This window comes from Austrofundulus limnaeus, unplaced genomic scaffold (assembly GCF_001266775.1).
Source record: "Austrofundulus limnaeus strain Quisiro unplaced genomic scaffold, Austrofundulus_limnaeus-1.0 Scaffold222, whole genome shotgun sequence".
Lineage (NCBI taxonomy): Eukaryota > Metazoa > Chordata > Actinopteri > Cyprinodontiformes > Rivulidae > Austrofundulus > Austrofundulus limnaeus.
Window position 1 is genome coordinate 514,116 of NW_013952624.1, and position 8,763 is coordinate 522,878.

Here is an 8,763-nt window from a genome sequence, read left to right on the forward strand (position 1 = left end):
ATGTGTAGCATAAAACAGATTGTCATTAGTATCTGTTTATTAGTAATATTATATAAACTTTCAAATGAATAAATCACCAAAATACAAATGTGGGTTTAATTTTTCTTCCCTTATTGCTGATTTTGGCAGAAAAATGAATAACACAACTAATATAATAATGATTTAGAAATGTAGCTGGAGTTTAAACAGCAGTATGAGCTTAACAAGATTAATTATTCTTATTTCCATCCAGTTTTAGTGACTGTAGGCACCTTGCTTCATGCTTTGACTTTAAACAGCAGCAAACTTGACCTTGCATCATACGGCCTCAGTCATTTTTCAAATCTTCATTGCAGATTCCACCAAATTCCTTGAGTTTTCGTAAAAAAAAAAAAAAAACCACAAAGAAAAAGAACGCCTTAGATAATTAGTTTAAAAAAAAGAAGTCAGAGTCCACTTTACAGGTTTTCCCTTTTTATTTGAAGGATTTGACTACTTCAAGAGAACAAAGAGCAACTGTAGTGAGCATGTGAGAAAAAAAAGGTTAAAAGAGAAGCTAAACATCTTCACTACACTCAGCAGAAAATAGCAAACAGCTACAGATACCCCCAACATGTCAACTCTGATAAAAACTGTGACAGAAATTTGACTTCCGACGGTTTTTAAGGATTTTTCTCATTAAGCTTCGATTTGAGGAACAAAGAGGTGGTAAAACAGGAAACTCACCAAAAACAATCAGGACATAAAAGGCCCCAGAGAGTCACAGTCAGGTCTGGGTTGTTGTAAATGACCCTGTTGTAAAGGTCAAAGGTCACCTGACCTGCGGCAGAGCTGCTGAACCCTGAAACTGGGAGAGGTTTTTCTTAAAAAATCATCTTGATTTTGATTCAAACAAATCAGATTTTATGCTGAATAATAAATCAAATATATAAATGTATAAAACTAATGACTGGATTCAGTTTTATCTTTATTTGTTTCGTGTCAATTTTAAACATTAATTTTGAAAATGTGTTCTTTTCTGTGAACTCGTTAAATTGACCAATTGTCTCATTTTATGTTATTTGAGATGGACGTAGTGCGTGTTTTACATTTCTTTGTGCTTTTTCTTATTTAATTGTGATATGATGCCTAAATGTGATCAAATCTGAAATCTTTTGGTCTTTCGTTACTTTCACATTTGCCATTTAGACTTTTACCTTTTTTTTTATTTAACTCATTTTTCTCTACTTTGCGTCTCATTTTGACAAATGTTTTAAACTATTTTTGTCCCTTTTGATACGCTGTGCTTCATTATTGTGCTTGTTTATGATATTTTAATGGTTTTATTTATGTTTGTTACATTCTGATCATTGGGGTCAGATGTGGATTAATTTACAGTTATTTTTTGTCTCAGTTTGGATGGTTTGTTTTTCATGTCTTCATTCCTTTCGGTCCTTTAGTGATCCAGTCCTCTTTGCACATTTATGTAATTTTATGTATTTTATGTTTTATTTATTAATAATCTGTTTTGCTTTTTATTTCCCTCTAGTGTTTAAACACAAAATAAAAGACAAAAAAAAAAACTCACAAAAACTACTTTGACCGATAAACTCTGACCTCCTTCAACAAACTCCAAGTTCAGACCTGAATCTGAAACAACGAATCCTTCAGAGTCCGCTTCACCTCCCCGTCACCTGTTCCTTCTGTTCGTCTAAATGCTGCCGACCTTTGACCTTTCTGCTCCATTGCTTCACCACACGGGACCACGCTGCCTTTGACAGCTGCGTCAACCTCAGGCCAGGCAACTGGCGTGCCAAGCGGCGGACGGGGCGGCATTAATATCAGCCCCCTTGTAATGAGTCAGCAACACGCCTTTGTCATTGTCAGGACTCAGCAGCTCCTCTTTGCTTTCTGACGCGAGGCCCAAGTCATTTAGACGGCAGCAAGATTTTAAAATTCATTTTAAAGTGCTAATAAATCCTTGAATTTGAAGACTCAAAGCCTCGTGCCCTCCTGCAGGGAGGTTTCGGTGTGAAGATGGGGGGTTTGTGAGGAATCCCCCTGTTGGTCATTGGTTTGGCCTCAGCTGCTGGTTTATAAATACTGAAATAATTCCTCACAATCCAGCTGAAGAAACTGCTTTGCTGTGAGTTAGTCAAACCCCTACCTGCTGTCCTGTGGGACATTATCTCCTCGTGCCAAGAAAAGTGTGTCCAGAAGCAGTGGGACACCGGCAACATGGGTCTGACGGAGGGGAACAAAGTGATTAGCAAATGGGGGCCCCGGTATGTGAACACGGGTTAAAAATAACCTCAGTGGTCCGTTTTGCAATGGAGCATACAGCTCCACCCGCTGAGCCGCTGTGATGTCTTTCTCTGATATGTTAAAGAAATAATTCAAATGTATTTTGAAGTGGAAAGGTTATTAACAGTCAGTATCTTACCTGTTATTGATAGCTTTTTGAACAATCTCAGTTTGGAGAAACAAACCTTAATTCTGACTGAACTCATATTTGTCTTCAGTGGTGGGCACAGCTAATCAAAACGTTAGTTTCATCAACTCAGTATCTAAATATTAGTAGAAGTTAAGGCTCAACAAGTAAAAATAAGCAGAATCTAACCGCTAACCGCTACAATGAGTTCTGCTGTGTCTTTTTTGAGCTGAAGACTGGTGGGACTGACACAAACCTGTGGATGATAGTTTGTTAGTTAGCTGTTAGCGTACTTAGTGGAGGCTAATTGGTCCACTGTTGGTTTTCATCATTAGCAAAACAGCTAATCTGCTAAATAAAATCTCTCATTGTGTTCCACCATTAGCTGCTTTAGGCCCTGTCACACTAGAAAATTTATGCCAACTTATGAAACATTTTTATGTGTAAATTGCTAATAAAGGTTGTATGTATGGGGTTCCATTTGTAAAGTTACACAGTCAAAAATTACCACCAATATTTTTGTTTTATTTAGCCTTTTATAAGGAAAAAAAGAACAGATTTATTTTTCAAAGTCAGATTTTCACCATATGATTCATACATTTATAAATGTCATATTTTATAAACTAAATATTTAACTTACATATTAAATATTTAGTTAAGAAGCTAAATATTTAACTTGTGACTTAAATATTTAGTTTTGAGCTAAATATTTAACTTGCAACTTAAATATTTAGCTAGCTACCTAAATATTTAAGTTGTTAGCTAAATATTTAAGTTGCTACCTAAATATTTAAGTTGCTAGCTAAATATTTAAGTTGCAACCTAAATATTTAGGTACCTATCTAAATATTTAAGTTGCAAGCTAAACTTTTAGCTCAAAAGTAAATATTTTAGTCACAAGTTAAATAATTAGCTTATTAACTATATCTGTTCTTCTTTTCTTATAAAAGGCCAAATAAAACAAAAATATTGGTGGTAATTTTTGACTGTGTAACTTTACAAACGGCACCCCATATGTATATTTGATCAATTTGTTAGAATTACAATATGTACATGCCTAAAGGAAGCTTCCATTTGATTTTGTCAATTCCATCTTCAACATTGATGTCTTTAAAATTTTCTTAAGTTGGCAAAAATTGTCAAAACGTCATAGTGTGACAGGGCCTTTAGCAGAACCGTGCCCATCACTGTTTGTTTGAATACTGTTATATAAAATACAAGTGATTTATCAAATTTTTGAGATTAGATTTCTTTTAAGATAGCAGCAATTCACTTTGGCCCTGGGGAAGTCTTTCACTTGTCAATTCAATCAAAATGAAACTCTGTTTCTCCAAAAAGAGATTTTTGAAAGAGCTTTCTACAACAGGTAAGATATTATTTACTCCTACTGATCACCCCCCCGCCCAAAAAAAACAACAACCCAAAAACAACAGGAGTTAAAAGATGACAAGAGTGTAAGAGCTCTTTTTACTTGATGAAGGAGAGACAGATGATGAGCCGAGGGCGAGCACTAACAGTGATCAGCTGTCCCGAAAAGATCAACAACAGGACCCGAGATTCACATCTCTACCGTTCTGTCCGGTGTGAGTGGACAAGAATCTCCTCGACAACAGAACGATATCTGATATTCTGAGCACACAGCTATAAGCGGTGAGGCCTGGATGCATACCTGACATTAGTGGAAATGTTGCATTTGTGATGCACCCTGGCTCCCGGCCTCGGAAATCTTAAACAACTGTTGAATTTAAAGACAACATCCTGTGGGCCTGAGAGAGAGAGAGAGAGAGAGATAAAAAGAGACACGGCAGAGGCGTGCTATTTGTAGAGGACGAGTGGCTCGAAAATAGCACGAGCGTTAGGTTTCAATATAAGCCCCATCTCTCTGAGCTCCGGCTTTCTGTGAATGAGGCCCGGGTTCTTTTCGCAGCCAGACCCGGTGCTGATTTTAGATCACAGGTGTTGACCTTAGCGGAGCGGCTTGTGCTTGCTGCAGAGGAAAATGAACCCCTGAGCTCAGCCCTGTTTGCCTCTACAGCATCTGTGAATATTGTCTGAAAATACTGAGCTGTAAGTAAATACAAAGAGACAAATATTGGAACAAGAAGTGCTTTTTCTTTATTTACGTTTTTGTGGAAATGCTCATTCCAGAGAGCAGGGCCGGCCCTAGATAATTTGGCGCCCTGAGCAAGATTTCTGGTGGTGCCTCTTGTGCCATTTTCTAAACCTCACATACCAAACTAAATTGTTTTGTCTTTAATATTATTTTTTTATCTTTAGAAACTGGTTGTCAGGTTAAAATAGTTCACAATAAAATTAACTTGAAACAGAATGCCAGAAGTCGTACCTGCCAACATCTGATGACAGCAATGACAAGCACCTGTTAATGTTAATGAGCAGCTGTGGACTGAAGCAGTTCTAGGGGGGGTCCAGCATTATACTGAAGAAATTTATAGATATTAGAGGTTAGTACAGATGTTAAAAGCACCACAATATATTTTTAGGTTTTCCTTTTTATAATGTTGACAATGTTTAATCTATTATGTTTCGATTGATATAGATTAGTTACATGTCCGAATTATAAACAACACATAATGAAAAGATTATAATAACATTAGATGAGACTTTTGTTTGAACGCCTGTGATTCAGCCATAGGTCAGTTGGGGGCGATCACAGGCATTGAAGAATCATGTATAAATTGAGGTACTTCCTGGCTTTTCGGCAGTGTGTGGTTTCCTGTCAGATCCGAATGGCAATAAACCCCACTCCAGAATTCTGGTTTTGTATGGTTTTATCTCGTCTAACAATCATATTATTTAACATTGGTGGTTTTCTAATGATTTTAGTCTTTGAATGCGAATATTTCTTACAATACTTCTCTGGAAAATTTAGCAAAACATCTAAAACTACGCATTTTCCAGCCATTTGATTAATAAAACAACATAAAATCAGTGTTTTATGAAGGTATGACACTGAAACCAGACATTAACCCGACTTTTGTCTGAGATCATAAATTAAACTTCCATTATTCTTATTTTGCTTTTTATTTACAAACTGAGTGCCAGTAGTTAGCCTTGACAGCATCGTATGATACTTTTATCACAAAACATCCTCTGCATCATATGTGTTCATAACCTGAGTAACCAGTGATTATTCTACAGATTAAATCAACTTTATTCTGATAAAAATTTAGAAAATATACATTTTTGTCGTCCCTCATTTGTGGCGCCCCCTATGGACGGTGCCCTTAGCACTTGCCTACACTATGTTACCCTGTTAGAGAGCTTTTGTTGAATAATATTGTAGACATTTTAGTGGCAGGATGGTCACCTTGTGGAGAGTTTATTACCTCTTGAGATCACCCACACTCCTCTAACACCTGCTTTCTTTCTTTTTTTTTTTCATTTGGATGCAGTGAAGCTAAAAAAATAAAAAACCAAGGAAGTAAAAAAGTAGGTTGAAACTCAACCTTGTGTTCAGCTGTGACTCCAGGCCTGCTGCTTTAATCGTCCACCTAAAACCCAGTAAAACACACCCACCTCGCAGTTGCTTCCTTGTTTCTCCTTTTTTTTTTTTCCAATCCAAAAAGAAGCCATTGACATCCGCTGCATAAACCCGAAGCAGGGCGGGGTGGGGTGCAGAGGAACGGCGTATCGAGGATGGGGGTGTAGGGTGTCCTCGAGCCCAGTGTGAACAGCTGAGAGGGGTGATTTCACAGGCTGGCTCCCCCTCCTGTCAGGGCCCTGATTGGGCCGGACAGGAGGCGCAGGAGAGGCCCGGGGCTTCTAAAGGACACCAACAGGTGGGAGGCCCGCTTCAGAGGGGGGGCCCCCCACTCCTGGTGGGGCTAGAAAAGGCCAGTCTGCATGGCCGGTTGTGGTCACAAGCCACCGGCCAGCTCCTGAGGAGAGTTGATCCTTGAAGTGGAGAGAGTGTGTTTAAGTTAGCTTTCTTTAAAGCGTAGCTTTAGATGAGTTCAGTGGATAGAAGGCAAAGGTCAAGGACAAGGGCTCAGGTTGGTCTGAACTTTTTGTTTTGTCGTGTAATTTACTTTTTTTGTCACGTTTTTATACTTAACTGTATGCCGTGTTTTGTTTTGTTTTTATCTAAAGGACAATGTAACTGTCTTTAAAGTTGAATGATTTCTCTCAGTTTTCGCTTGTCTAATCTGAACAAGTGTGACTAAAATCAGGCGAACTGTTGGTTGTTTTCGCTCTGATTTATTAAAGCAACAACCCAACGTGACAAAGCCTGATGCCTCCACCAGCTGAGGGGAAAACCAAGGAAAACAACAAATCAGGAAGTTTCTCGCACCTTATTAGAGTTTAGAGTTTCTCTCAACCCAGGCTTTGGAAAAATACAAAAAAAAAAGGCAGATTAAAAGCCGACTACAGCAGGTAAAACAATTTTAAGAAACAAACACATGACCGTTCCTGCGTTTGAAAGGGATTTTTACTTTTGCTTTTGAAAAGTTGAAGAAACGTGACAATCGGAGTCTCTCATGAGATTAAAACACAACCCATTAATAAGCTGAATGATCAACGATTTCACTCAAAAAAAAAACAGTTGGGTTGGATTTACGCAGTTAAGTAAATCCAACACATCTGCTTTTTGAGTGCAGGATCTTAACTGTCTATTTTTGTTCAATTAAAAGTTTTTTTTGTGTTTAAACAAGGAAAGAAAAATCCACCCAAAACTAAAAAGGCTTGTCTGAATCAAACGTAACACATTTCAACTTCCCAGAAGTCTTTGTCACGTCTTCCTCCTCTCCACTCTGTCACAGTTAACTGTTTTATTTAACCAGTTGTTCCTGCTACTCTTCGCCCGTGGCCATGAAAGGGTGCTTTGTGTCCGGATCCAGTTGTTGCCCTCTGCGAGGACATGCTTCCTTATATCCCCATATTAATACAGCACTTATGGAATGTAAGGAAGTGTGTGGTTTCAGGGGGGCACGAGCGTCAACACGTGGAGGAAATGAGACTTTTTTTTCTGATTAATTCTCTCTCTTTTTTTAAATAAGGCTTAAATGTCAAATGTTTATTGCCTGTTTTGTGGGAGGGGTTGTCGGAGTTTATGTGTGTGTCTGTGTGTGTCAGGACAACAGGTGAAAGGCCTCTCCTTCACTTCAAGCACGTGTACAGTTAGCAGTGGGTCGCTGATAGGTCTCAGGGACTTCTTGACAAAATTCCTTTCCTATCCCAACTGCTGACAGTCATGGGGTAGTGTGTGTGTGTGTGTGTGTGTGTGTGTGTGTGTGTGTGTGTGTGTGTGTGGATTGACAGAACACAGCTGTCACCCATTATAGCAACCGCAGAACTCAAAAAAAGGAAGAGGGGGAAAGAGGAGGTGGAGTTGGGTGGTATAAGAGATGGGGAGCTGTCACTGGGGGTTGAAGGTTTTGCTTCTGGAGGCTGGGTTTGGAAGGAACCTCAAAATAGGAATCTGCTTGGTAACACTGTGACACGTTCTGATTATTTTCCTCTCTTTGTGTCTCATCAGGTCAGCCCTGACGGCGAATCAACAGACTGCCAGCACACGAGCCCTGGTTTCCATTTCCTCCCTTTCCTTTCCCCTCCTGTTCTTTTTGCATGCTCGCTCTTCTCTCGCTCTCCTCCTCCTCCTCTCTTGCTCTGCCTCTTGCAGCCGAAGCGACACACCTTGCTGTGGCTGGTCAAACGGAACCAAGTCAGGTGTTTCAGTGAGGTTTGGTCCCCTTCAACCAGCTACTGCGTCGTGAACTCTTTCAGCGTGGAATCACCCGTGATGCAGTGCTGCTCGCTCTTGGATGTGGTGATTCCCTAAGAGTTACGTGTGGACTCTCATGTCCTCACTTGTTTGGTTGATCTTAAAGTTGTTTGTGTTTGAATAAATAAATGAAAGTTTTTTGATGATGCACTGTATTGATTTCTGTATTTTTCTGAGCAACCAAAGAAGCAAATAGTATTCACAATAAAGACCATAATATAAACATTATCACAGTTGTTTCAAATTATATTTGTACACCATAATTTCCCTCTGGGATCAATAAAGTATTTTCAATTGAATTTAATTGAATTGAAAAAAAGAATCAGTTCAAATCTTTTAAGTGGGGTTCTGTGAAAGATTTTTTAACAATAAATATCTTACCTGTTGTAGATAGCATTTCAAATGAATTTATTTAAGAGAAAAAGAGGTTATTTCTGACTAAGTCAAGAAACATAAAATAAACTTTATTCTTGCATCAGATCACCTTACAAGATAACTTACATAGAATTACATATTATTGGTTATTTGTGAGCACAAATAATAGCAGCATTAACGTCATTATAACATTTGAAAGTAGCAGTAAAATCCAGTTTTAAATTTAAATATATTGATGATAACAGTGCGCTAAAAG

At 38.4% G+C, this 8,763-nt stretch overlaps 1 long non-coding RNA gene across 1 annotated transcript; it reads left to right on the forward strand.

The window, feature by feature from the left end:
- Positions 1-6,101: 6,101 nt before the first annotated feature.
- Positions 6,102-8,280, forward strand: LOC106525296 (uncharacterized). The gene is made up of 2 exons (XR_001311098.1): positions 6,102-6,402; positions 7,887-8,280. It is a non-coding gene; the product is annotated as an uncharacterized LOC106525296 (long non-coding RNA).
- The last annotated feature ends 483 nt before the right edge of the window (positions 8,281-8,763 follow it).